This window comes from Squalius cephalus, assembly GCF_949319135.1.
Source record: "Squalius cephalus genome assembly, chromosome: 11".
Lineage (NCBI taxonomy): Eukaryota > Metazoa > Chordata > Actinopteri > Cypriniformes > Leuciscidae > Squalius > Squalius cephalus.
This window is the reverse complement of record NC_137132.1, coordinates 26,773,177-26,787,545: the sequence shown is the minus strand read 5'-3', so window position 1 is coordinate 26,787,545 and position 14,369 is coordinate 26,773,177.

The following is a 14,369-nucleotide window of genomic DNA, read 5'->3' as shown; positions in this document are numbered from 1 at the left end:
CAGCTTTATGTTTACCTCATGTAAGAGGCTGTATTATTATTTCTGCTAATTTCCACATTTTTAAAATGACATCCATCATTTTGAGATAAAAATACAAGACAGAAAACCATTTTATCTTATATTCCTATTTTCAAACAGGAGATTTAAATAATCAAATAATAAATAGGACATTATTTTCCTATTATTAAAATAAATATGAATTTATTCTTATTCCAAGCAAATTACATTTTATTTACAGTAGACAATCATGTGACTGGCCAGACATGTGAGCAGCGCATCCTTGGGTTTGTAGGATCACAAAACTCGCTCCTCCACGCCGTCGGAATGCATGAGGTGCCCTGCAAATTTATTTTTACGGATGTCCATGTAACGGGTATAACTAATAAGAGAATATTATTATTATTATTTAATTGGTTCCTGTAGTCTGTTATGGTGCAGTACCGAAAGACTCCAGGGGGGTATTCCAGAAAGCTTGGTTAACTTACCCTTTGGTAAATCATAACCTCTGGGTTGATTTACCCCAAACCCGCATACCATGAGTATGTCGGTTCCAAAACACCTGAGAAGAGTTAGTTTAACCCTTAATCGCTGTTAAAAAAGGACAACACTTAAGCTGTTTGGGGTCAAAATGACCCCAAACTTTTAAAGAGCGATTACATAAGGAAATATACATTTTTATATGGAAAACTATATATCATTTTTTTAATTTACTTCTCAACTATACATTTATGCTGTGTTTTTGTGGAAATTTTGAAGTTTTTTAACTATTTACTGCACAATTACATAACTAGGCCATAAATTGTCTCATGAAAAAAGATATTTTAAAGAAAAAATCACTTAAATGATGATCTTAATTAAATCTAAATAGTTTTTGGACATTGCTCTATGTGTTAGGGATAGAATACTGACATCTGCTGGTTTGTGGAAAAACTTTAGAAATTATAATTAAAGAAAGAAATTGCAATGACCACATATATCCAATAGAGGGCCATAGAGACTCATTCATTTTCACTTCATTTTTCTTGATGCTTAAACTTCTCCTCACAACTTTATGATATATATTTCGTGAATATTTATTTAAACATTTTGAAATACATAAAAAATATGTAGTTTTGTCAGAGTTATAATTTGTTGTTGTTTTCTGATATATTTTGAAAATTATTATACATACATTTACAAGTCACCACTATGACATGACTGTAATGTGTGTGTGTGTGTGTGTGTGTGTGTGTGTGTATGTGTGTGTGTGTGTGTGTGTGTGTGGGTGGGGGTGGGGGTGGGGGGGGGGTGGGGCAAGCTTGTTCCATGTTGCATATGTGACATTTTTCAGATTTATGCCAGTTTAGTTGATTTTATTTGCCAATTTCTATAAAAATGCTCTCTGTTGCAGTGACATACGTGTGTGTTTGTGTGTGTTTGTGTGTGTGTGTATGAGATAGAAAGTTCATTCCACTTTGGGTTTATGCTCTAGGACCAGACCTTGATTTAAATGTAATTTTTTTTAGATTTATGCCAGTTTTGTTTATTTTATTTGCCAATTTCTGTAAAAATGCTCTCTGTTGCAGTCACATACATGTGTGTGTTTGTGTGCGTGTGTGTGTGTGTGTGTATGAGATAGAAAGTTCGTTCTACTTTTTATTTATGCTCTAGGACCAGACCTTGGTTTATTTGTAAAAATTTTCAGATTTATAATGGATTTACTTTTATTTTTTTGACAAACAAAATAAAAAAAAGTCATTTTTTTCATTTTCCCATTCATTTTCAATGTGGGGTCATTTTGACCCCAAACAGCTTAAATGGTAAAAATTTTTTTACACACCTTTAGAACAACCAAATCAAGCCCAGTTTTTTTGTGCATGTTTAGATAGATTATTTAGGAAAAGTCACAGAGTTTCATGCCCCTGCGATGAAGGTAACACTTTTAAAAAATGAAGGAAAAGTCCATTGGGGTCATTTTGACCCCAAACAGCGATTAAGGGTTAATCAACCTCCTACTGGTTACCCAGAGTTAATGCGCGCGCACGGTGAGTACATAAAGACATTTTCAATGGATCGCCGATTTCAGGAGTCACCATGGAAACCCAGGGAGAAAAAAAGCGAGCTACATACTTAGGTGAAACTGAGTTGGAGGTTTTAATGCTTGCTTATGAAGACTATAAGCCCATTATAAAAAAAAAAACAAAAAAAAAAACAATACTGCTGCATCAGCAAAAGAAAGAGAGTTGGCTTGGCAAAAAATAACGGACAGAGTAAATGCACGAGTTTATAAAATTATAAATGGGCTATTTTCCCCTTTCATTGTGATGCAAAAATTATTTGGGGCATGTAGTAAAAATAGACAAGTATTTACTTGTTGGCCTCCATACATTTCTTAATATTACACTAGTAATGCACATAATTGGCTAGTAATATGTTGGCTTCTTGTTTTATCAGGTGTAATCCTTCTGGAGCCAGAAGAAGTGTGAGCCAAGTCAAAATGAAACACAAAAACATTCTCCAGCAAGGTAATATTTTCTAAACTTGTTACTGACGCCATGTAATTTAGTTTTCTATGTGGCCAATAGAAAGAAGGCTGAGGCCCGTAAAACAGGTGGGGGTCCACCTCCACCTTCCCTCACCCCAGCTGAGGAGCTGGCACTGTCCCTTAATAAAGGGCGACCTGTGGTCGATGGGATTCCAGGGGCAGTTCATCGGACTCAGCTACCAAGACAAGTGGCTTAGTAAAGTGTAGGTGTGCCATATTAATACTTATGATTTATTGATGTTTTCACTGTTTTTGTCAGTGTTTTAATAAAGAAAATCATCAACATTGTCACCATTTTAAATAGGCATTTTGAATGCATTTTACAGTCATTGATTCACTTGTGCAGTATGCATGCTGCTTTGACTGCATATGCTGTATACTGTAATCTTATTACTAGTACTCTTAGATGTTCCTAATGTCCTTCTTTATTAGTTGTATTTGTTTAAGAATATACATTGAGTATTGAATATGCATGATTATCTTATTGGTTTAATTATCTTGCAGTTGCTGATGGCCACATTGTATTATTGGATCCTCCTGCAACACCACACTCTGTCACAGTTGTAAGTGATTATTGTCTTTAGGTTTCTGTTTGCTAGACCAAGCATCCTTCCTTATTTTCACTGTAGGCTGAAGATGAAGAGACCACTTCTGCTGTGACAGAAACAGAAAATGTGGGGTGGCCCATAGAGGTATGATGCATAGAATGAATTCCCCCTTTTTTGCATAAGAGAATAAATAAATTGTCATTGTCATTTTACAGAATATGGCAGGAGATTTGAATACAGATGAGGGTCCATCTACCTCCACACAGAATCTTAGCAGTGTAAGAAATGTTCTGCAGTTCTCCTTCCTCATTTAAATATTTGGTCTGTGTTTGTATTACAGACTTTATCAGTCATGTTTAATTATTCTGTCTTTCTAGTTGCCTGCCAAAGAGCTGTATAAGGTCCACCTTCAAAAGCAAATCAGAAAAAAGTGACATGGAGATGGACCTTATACAGCTTCAAATGGAGGAGAAAAGGCTTAACCTAAAAAAAGGCCAGACTTGATTTGCTGGAGCACCAGCTTAAGGTGGGAAACAGTATGTGAACAGTAATCTGTCATTGGTTGATGAATGAAATCTAAAGCAATAAATACAAATGTATTTTGTTACAGGAAATAAAGAAACAATGAAAAACACTTGACTGTTAACTGGTTTTAATTAAAGTGATTTTGGCAAATCATGTCTCATACCACCCTGCCATCTCTTTGGTCTACTGGGTTCACTGGGGGTTCCTCTTGGCCATCTTCAAGAGAAGGGTGGGCCTCTCACCTCTCAGTGTGGCAATGTTGTGAAGAACAACACAAGCAGCTGTGATGTTACATGACCTTTCTGGGTTGACCCTGAGCCCACGCAGGCACTGAAACCTTGCCTTCAGGATGCCTATGGTCCATGTTCTGCTGTGGGCCAGGTTGAATTGTGCCTGTGGTCCAGGCTCAGGTTCAGGGTAGGGTGTCATCATATAGTGCAGACAGGGGTACCCTCTGTCCCCCAGCAAGTAACCATTGAAGTGTCATATAAAGGTAGTTAAAGTGTATAATTGCATAAAAAACAGACCCTGGCCATTTGGCTTCAACATTAGTGATGAGGTGGGTTGCATTACATATTACCTAGTTAGTGGGGACCAGTAATGAGGGTGATTTAATGGTTTAAACACCCAAACATTTAGCACCCAAAAAATCTATTGTCACCTGCACATTGATGCTATGGATTGACTTCCTATTAACATAGTCTCCTTCATTGACTGAAGGAGATTTAATGGGAATGTGGGTTCCATCAATGCACCCAATCACATTTGGGAACCCTGAAATTGAAAGTTATATAATTAGAAACTTTTAAAATTATTGTGACTGTCACTGTATACATTATGAATAGATTAAGTATAGTGCTATGTAACTAAAATGGTCTTTCATAGAATATCATAGAATGGACAAACCCGCCACTCTGTGGAATTCCTCTTTAATGACCCTCAGTGGTTTATGGCCAGGGAACTGCACACAAGTGTGTAGGAACCGTTTGAGTGCAATGCATACTGTACGAACAGCCCTACACACAGTTGCCTTTCCCACATGCTCTGCATCGCCTATTGTATACAAAAAACTCACCGTCGCAAAAAAAGTTAAATAAATGGAGTTCAATATTTAACTCCATTATCTTCGTTTAATAAATTAACGATTCTTTTGAAAAACGGCAGCGCTCCCGCAAATATTCATTTGGATACGAAAACACATTGATACGTGGTCGTATCACCCTCTCACGGCGGAAAATAATTCGTATTATCTGTGCTTCCACATCCACTGGATCGTCTTTAAAACGGCACGCCATGCTCAGCAACCTTCTGAAACAAACTAACCCTGGAACATAACCTGCTACCAAGCAGGTTATCTTCAGAGAGTAAGTTCCTATGGTTACATACATGAGTCATTCCACGAAACCGGTACGATTTGAGTCCCTCTGAAGTTTTTAAGTGTATTTTACCTATTGGGTCACCAAAATCTATTCTTAAAAGCTTTTTGTATCAATTGAAATGTCTCCTTTAATAAAGTTTAAAAATAATGACATACATATTATCTTTATATTAGAAATTATCTTGTTTTTCAGTTGACACCACCTATTTTGTCATGTCCCTCATGGCCTTCTTTGAAAGTGTACTTGGAATATGAATAATATAATTAGAAAAAAGTCCATACATTTTGCCATTCCCATGAATATCTATCTGTGCTTTTTTGCTGGTAATGTTTTTTTTCTAAGTAAATTCATGATTATTTATTAAAATCACATTATTTAGTTCCGTCCCTCAGTAATCCCTCAACCCCGTTACACAAACCATTCTCCCCCATAAAACTAATGAACAGATCCTTATATGTGACATCAATAACATGAATTAACATCATAGAAGTCTTCTGAACAACACTGTGTGTAGACACAGGCAAGTTACCACCTTCTTTTATAACTATAACTTATTTAGAATCTGATATTGTGGTCGTCAAGCTCAACGACTCAACCCCGTTACATCAAATAAAGATAGAATTCTATTACTTGTGAAAATTATCTTTGTTATTTCAAAAATATACATGATTTCTTAATACAATGAATGCCATGTACTCTCTTGTTGTTCACTACATGTAGAGCAGTGGCCATTTTCAAGCAAAAAATCACAACCCCGTCACACTCAACCCCGTTACTTTTTTGCCACGAAGCGCGCGCACATGCAAAAAAACACACAAAAACATGTTCGCACAGACACACAAACACATCAAAAAAGCACACAAGTAATATGTTTTATTTTGATGACCTATTTAGTCAGTTTATAATGTTCTAATGTATTTAAAGTTATTGTTGTTTTTCCTGCAGTCGGGTTCATAAAACTGAGTTGCAATTGCAATTTATATATGTTGTTTTTCTTTGTTACATAATGAAATACAGTGCTCATAGAAAATCTTTCAGTGAATTTGAGAAAAAAACAACGATGTATATGTTTAGCTGAATTTGTCTCTTCAACCCCGTTACCATCTTCAACCCTGTTAATCTTAGTCTCAACCCCGTCACACCTACATTTTTATTCATTTTTTTTTAAGTTTATGAATAAGTAATTTAAAGTTTGTTGAACTTAGTCAGAAATGTTCAGAGCAATCATAAGAATACTGATTTTAGTTAAAATTCTGAAGTTAAGCCACATCTTTGATCAAAAACGATGAGGTTGCTGTCACAAAAAGTGCCCATTTCAGGCTTTAGTATAGCATAAGTGTAAAATTATATGTAAATTTTACATTTACAATTACTGAATTAGTGTGAGGGACATATGATTAATAGGAAAATGTTGATTTCATTACAAATATATTTTATAATCATATTCAGAGAGCTCCCATAGTGTCCATAACGGGGTTGAAGACTAATAGTGCCCATATCTTAAAATAATTACCAATAATAATAGGGATTTGATGCCTGAGGTGGGAAAATATGATTTTCTGGAAGTTAAACATGTAATTAATGTTGTGGGTTGTTCAGAAAAGTAATACATAAAAGTAAAAAATCCCAAAATGTGTTTGTCCAAATCGTACCGGTTTCGTGGAATGACTCACATACCCAGAAAGTTACCTCCGTTTTTGGAACCGAAAGTTGAGGTTATCCACTAACTTACCCTTAAACTTACCCGGGTATGTCACATAACCTGCTTTCTGGAATACCCCCCAGCAGGAGACTTAATAACAGACACAAGAGTTCCCTTCCCTTATAATACCAAGGGAAACGCAACGAGTGTTCGTTTTTGTAATTTAATATATCTACGTTCTCATTTTTAGGTAAGCCCCTCAATATACTAATATTGATGTTAATATGAGTTTGAGTATATATGATGTTCGTATAATTGTGGAAAAAGAGATTTAGGCGCACATGGCGAACGAACGTGACGTTTCCGATGCTACCATCAGCACTAGGCTATATGTTAATGACGGTTTTATGGGTAGGCTATCTAACACAGTTCGTACAATGAAAATATTGTGTTTTTACGCTGTTAAGATGAGTTGGCTGTAATATTACACGGTTTTGTTCATATGTGACTCATGTGAGTTTGTATCATACATGAGTGAGTGTTAATGGGGCACGTGCTGAAATCGTCCACGTTCAAGTGAAGGCCAGCATGTTATCACCTCATTAAATGGATGACGTGTAAAGTGTTATTATTTTGTTGTGATAACTGAAATGTTATGAGATTGATATGCACTGAGTATAGAGTAGGCTATAATGTACAGTGTTGCATTCATTCTGATTTAGGCTATATGATTTGTTCTGCATTTTCTTTATTTTATACAAGTTATTTTGTCACATACAGATGCAAGCTGTCTTGTTTATTGTGTGTAACAGGATGGACATAGTGTTTTATGCCAATTGATGCTCATCTCTTTATTTGTTTTGTCGGTTAATACAATATGGGTCACTGTAGGCCCTACAGTAGTTAGGGAATGCAATATTGTTACATGCAAGTTGTTATGCATTTCATGGTCATTTTGTGCAACATTGAATGGTTCTTTTACCCACACAGATAATACAGAGATCAAGCGAAACACAACACGTGTTTGTGTTTGTATTTTAATATATCTGTGTTCCCCTTTTCAGGGAGACAACATTTGGAGACACCGTTAGGATGTTCGGAGTGAGGTTGGTGACCACACTTCTACGATTTTCCAAAACCGACCCAGGTGGTAGACAGTGTTGGCTATGGAAGTTGTGGTAGTCCCGTCCGGCCCAAGGAGCATCCCGAGGTGCTTTATTCTCTATAGAGCTGGTAAGTCCCGCCCCTTCCGCAAAACCCCGCTGGACCTCAAAGTTGAAAAACCGTCAATGCAAGTGAATGGGAGAAAATAATTATTTTCTGGTCCCGTTTGAATTGTGCCATGAATGTGAACATATGTTGTCTGTGAATTTTTTATATAACTTTTCGTGTAAAGAATGATACAATTTAGCGGGTAGAAGTTTGATACGGTTAGACTTTGTGTGAGAGCACTTTGTGGACTACAACTCTCGACGCGTTTGAAACGTCAACACCACTAGCACACGGACTAGCTCACGGATCCCGCTAAACATGGCTGTGTCTTTGGTGCACTTCACCGCCTTCTTTCAGGGAGAGGACAAAATCGTTGAGGTTGGCGAAAACCACGGGTAAGTCAACTTTATGGGGTGACGTCACATAGGCGACATGTAGTCTTTCTCGTTATGTCTTTTCCACAACTGCTAGCCGAAGAATCATACCATATACTGTCAAACTCGTAACATGAAAAGTTATATAAAAAATTCACAGACAACATATGTTCACATTCATGGCACAATTCAAACGGGACCAGAAAATAATTATTTTCTCCCATTCACTTGCATTGACGGTTTTTCAACTTTGAGGTCCAGCGGGGTTTTACGGAAGGGGCGGGACTTACCAGCTCTATAGAGGAAACAACAATGACCAGGCAAGGCAAAACACAAAGCCATAGTCCAACTCACTACTCATCTCCCAAAATGGAGTCAGAGATTGAGAACTTGCAATTTGAGATTAAAGGATTGTTATTTCAGCTCACCATTGAACAGCTGATGGGAGCAAATGACTTTTTTGAAAATATCAGGAGTTGACAGGGAAAGGATTGCAGAAAAAACCGAAGCTCTCGTTTCATACATCAGTCAGCATGTTGGCGGATGCAGTCCATCGATCCGTTCCAGTTGCTTCGTATACAGCAGTCAGTGCCGCGATCGTTTCCGTACCGAGTCTATTTTTGCTGTTCTGTAAATGCTGAATTAAAGCAACAGCGCACGGTTCGTGGTCAAACTGGACACAGATTGATCTGAAAATGTAGTAATTTCACCATAAATGCATTTAATTAAATAAAATGCAGTAATCTCACCATAAATGTATTTAATTAAATACTACTTTTTTTCACAGTCATCTTTTTACTTTAAGACCGGGGTAAAGCAAGGAAAACTACAATTTACCTCAACAAGACGACATAATGAACAGCACTCGTCTCATTCGTGGAGGTGGAAAAAATAAGTTCTTTGTGACATGCGATATTTATTGTATTAAAATTTAAATGCAAAAGAAAAGGCATGTGAGTCGGCTGTTTTTGTCAATTTTAAGTTTTAATCTAAAATGTTTGCGATTTAAGTACAAGGTTAAATATTTGACCACTTGCTTGAGAAACTTAATATATATAGAAGTAATGCATGGAATAATAGGCCCACTTGTTTAAATTGGGTTTAAACGTGCATGCGTCCATGAAAGAGTGTATATGTGCAAAGAGAATCGCAATGCTGACAAAACTTTTTTTTTTTTTTTTAAATAAAAGTTGCTGCATAACTTCTGGATTTGAAATAAAAATAAATAGTGAGTATGTGTTTGTGGTACAGCAGCGGATCAGTTACGCACTGCAAACGCAGCATATGTGAAAGCACTATAACGCGTGCTGCTCCTGCACCGCATATGCACTGCGCACGGAGTATGTGTGAAACGGGCGTTAGAGAGTTTTAGACTGGCAGTCCAACAAAAGTAAATTGAAATGCTGGAGTTGACAACAAGGGAAATGAAAAGCAGAGGTGATAGTGAATTGTTACAGAGAAACCTACCAACAACCCAGGTAAATAGCCTCACATGGTGGAAAGACAAAAAAATCTCAGGACAGATAGGTGAACCGAGCCAAAAGGACGACTCGCGTTTTGGCACGTCAAATCGAGAATTGCCTTTGCAGAGTGTATTCAGAGACAGAAATAGTGGTTGCTGTTATCAGGGCCATATGTACCTGGCCTTGAAGGTAAAAGTGATCTATCTCTGCCTACACTTAGGAGGATTCTCTGTTCACACTATCAGGAACGGAGTGCAAAAGAGTTTTATAAACAGCATGAGAAACCAATTATAGCTGAATTAAACTGCAAAACAGCAACAAACCGAGTGACAATCAATGTCCTGCACGCTTTTGGGACCCTGATTTATGCTCACTGCCATTCTACCCTCTATTTCTGTGGTCTGCTCTTATGGTGAGCTCTGATAAAAAATGGAGATAAGGGTGACCCCTTGTGGTTGTAGTTAGTAATTGTTTCACTTTTGCAGCCTTTTTTTTTTAAATGCCTTTATTCATGCCAAAACGGCTTACATGAAATTGTACATGAACATTTGCTTACATGAAAAACTGTTTGATTATTCCAAATATAACAACGGTGAGGTGAAAAGTTGTGTAAAAATTGTAAATCAGTAACCATGATAGTAAGGCTTGTTGGTGAAATTTAGCTAATTTAATGTCATTAATTTACTGGTTGAGCAAGGGTACTGTAACAAAAATTCAATACTTCCAATTTAAATAATTAAATAAAACTGCGAATGTACAGTGACGTGACATAACTGCCAGATTCAAACTGCTCTCGCACTATGACTGGCGCTGAGCCAAAGGACGGACGCGCTCAGCGCTTGTCATAACTATTCAGTGATTTTAATGTTTTATGTTATGTGGTTATTATATATTATTATGTGGTTATCATTATGTGGTTATGTTTTAACCACATAATGTCTATTTTAGGGTTCAGACATTTAAATACATAACATTTATAGATTTATAGCAAAGCAATACATTTATAGTTTGTAAAATACACAATGGTGTCTATGGAAAAGACAATTAGGGGAGAGCGGGGCACAACCTAACGCTTTTTGACTTTCTCAGTTTGTGCAAATCTACTTATGGTTCAGAGTATTTATTTTTTCCCCACATTAATTTCCCACATGTCTAGTACAATTATGTGTTTTTGTTTTATTAATACAGTATATACTCTTTTCTTGATATAGCCCGAAAGAATGGAAGTGAAATGTGACAACATGCCCCATAGGTGGGGTACATTGTAACATGTGTGGGGCACATTGTAACATGACATATGGCAGCTTAAAATGTTATCTGATCTAATAAAAAAAATATACAAAACAAACTTAAATATTTTCTAAATAAAATACAATTAAAAAACTTTTTCATATAAAATAATGGCAATTTTTAATAATTAAATAGAAACTCATTTTTGAGTTTTGACTACGAACACATGAAAACACAGCTATACAACATAGTTCAAAACAAATAAATAATTAGTAATTTCTGGACATTGACTCTCAGTCTTTATTCACCTTTTTCTCACGTTTTCTCAATAAAATTAATAAAAGTATAGAATATAATAGCATATTTCTAATAGGGGCACATTGTAACGCAGTGTTACAACATGCCCCCGCCTGCACAACTGGGATTTAAACCCGGCTAGTGTCTTCTGCTAGTTAGCGAAGCATTAAAGAACTATCTCAACTGTTAAATAACATCTTGGAGATTAAAATAATATCAGATTTGTCTTATTTTAAATAAACACAAAAAATAAAGATGAAAAATTAACTTAAGTAAGAAATTTACTTTTGCTATGGTTTAATAAATGTCTATGGATATCTTCCAAAAAGAAAATAATTTTGGCGGATTTTTTTTTTCTATATAGTGTTGATATGGCAACTAGTAAATAAACAAAGTTCCGTCATCCAAGCATGTGCGGAAGTATTTAAAACAAGCGTGTTACAACTAACCCCGCGTTAGGTTGTGCCCCGCGCTCCCCTATATGGAATAATCAGCAATAACAATCCATTCAAATATATTTGCAGACGTGTTTTATTCATATCGACACAAGTCGACTTACGACTTCTGAAAGAAGAATGTCTTATACACCTAGGATGGCTTGAGGGTGAGTAAATCATGTGCTAATTTTCATTTTTGGGTGAACTATCCCTTTAAGAATGTTCTTATCTTTTTTCTTAAGATTGTTCTTAAGACAAAACTTAAGAAATTATAATTCTTGAAAAGAATGTTCTTAAAAATCATCATAAATAACTTCTTAAAGTTAAGGGTAACTGCCAATTAGTCGTAGATCCCTATAGGGTACAATTCTTAATGCAATTATTGCTTTTTTCAAATATTAAACCTTACAAAATTATAAAACTTATAACATATAAAACTGTGTAACTACTAAAATATTTTACTTATATAAACTAACATCCTATTTGAACTAGCATAATTACATGTTTGTGTTCCAGATGGAAATACTGTGCGTTGCCAATAGGGAGAGAGAGCCAGAAAGGCCTCTTAGAAATCGAGAAGATTCTATCACCCTTCCTGATCATGCACTGCTTAGACTTTATAGGCTGCCAAGAAACTCAGTAATGTATCTGGCACATATTCTGAGTGATAATTTGCTGCGGAAAACAAAAAAGGTCCTCTCCCCTTCCCATGATACTTCAGATAATGATTGCGCTATGTTTCTTTGCTTTCAGATTATTCCAAGCAGTTTTAAGTAAAACTGTGGGAATTAGTCAATCCATTGTGTGCAGAATTGTTTTCAGCGTGTCAAGGGCTTTCAGCAGAATGGTAAAGAACTTCAAGTTTCCATCAATAGTGGCAGAGCAAATCCTTGTTAAACAGAAATTCTTCGAGATGGCATAATTTCCAAATGTATTGGGTGCAGTGGATGGGACATACTATACATAAATAATATGCAATAGATGAATTGGTTATATTAACTATTTCTTTTTAACTTGCTCTCAACATTTATCTTTTTAGGTCCCATATGATGATGAAGAACTATATGTTAACAGGAAGAATTTTCATTCAATTAATGCCCAGATAGTCTGTGATGCTTCACTGAAAATAACAAACCTTGTAGCAAAATGGCCTGGGCGTACCCATGATTCTGTCATGGGTGGCTATTAATATAATATATTTTTTATAATATTATTTATTCAAAACCCCTTACCAGACAGCCCCCATTTTGGCTAGTGGGGCATACATGACATCCCCAAAATAAAAAGATTGCTGCTCTTAAGTCATTCTGAATAGACCCATAACCAACATATATTTCGAAAGCCAAACCTTGAGAGTTTACAGTTCAAGACTAATTAATCAGACTGTTATTAATATTGAGATATATAAGCTCAAACATAAAAAGAAAAATGTATAAAAATATAATGTGAATGTATTTTAACTACTTATAACCATAACTAATGTGAAGTCACAAGTGTGGTCATTCTTCATTTCAAATCTGAGGATTGATATCTCTAAAATTGTGTTTTACGAAGCCTATTGTAAGACTATGTCAGGGGAGTTTTTTTAGAGAAGGCTGATAAGATGCTAAAATATTTTATTGCCCTGTAAACACCCATTTGCAATCTATGACCAATGTCTGGTGAGGAGAACTGGTCTGTTCATGCTTATTGTTGTCAATCGACGAACCTTTCACACCTCTGCCTGTATGAGACTAAGGGCGTTTTCACACCTGAAAGTCCGCACCAAGGTCCGAACCAAAGGTCATGTTTTGATACAATGTATACATTTGGTTAGTTTTGGTTTGGTTTCACATTGCAATTATGCGAGCGCACTATAAAGAACTTTACATTACGTACTTGCGTCCTGTCGTCATCATCTATCTGGGCTGCATCTTGACATTGATTGGTTTGTAAACGGACGTGCGTCTGACGTCAGCGTGTTGTCAAGTCAGCGGGTAACTTTGACAATAATGAATTAACAGAAGCATATCGTGGCCACTATACTTTTATTTATTATGGCATTACTCCCTCTCCCTGCAGCACCAACTATAGGCTACTCGAGGTTAGTTCAAATTCGCCAAATGAACGTCCTCGTTGTGCAAAACATTTTATTGTCGCCGGCAGGACGCAGGACAAATGTGTGTGTGTGTGTGTGTGTGCTGTGTACGTGCGCGCATTTGAATCAGCTGGAAGAAACGCGGTGGGCAGGACTGACAGATCTGCACATAAATATTCTTCTTCAGTTGTTTAGGCTACGCGGGAACCACCGGAACTTCCTGTAAATGGTCTGAAAGTCCGAACCAAACAGAAAATGCTTTCACACTAGAAACGAACCAAACCTTTGCTCAGTTTGATCCGGACCGAGACTACCTCTTTTCGTCGGACCAAGTTTCGTCTGTTTGGTCCGGACCGTGGTCCGGGGGAGCTTTCACACCTGTAATTTTGATTCGGACCAAACTGAAAAGTCAGAAAGTCCGGACCAAACAAGGTATTATAGGGCCCTTTCACACCTGAAAGTCCGAAACAAAGTTCATGTTTTGATACATTTTATACATTCGGTAAGTTTTGGTTTGGTTTCACATTGCAATTATGCGGGCGCACTAAAGAAATAAAGCTAGCGCAAGTTCTGCCAGGGAGACTCAATCATTTACGTCACTAATTGCCTCTTCAACTACCCATTCATTTTCTTGCTGTAGCATAAAAGGGCAGCACTTACT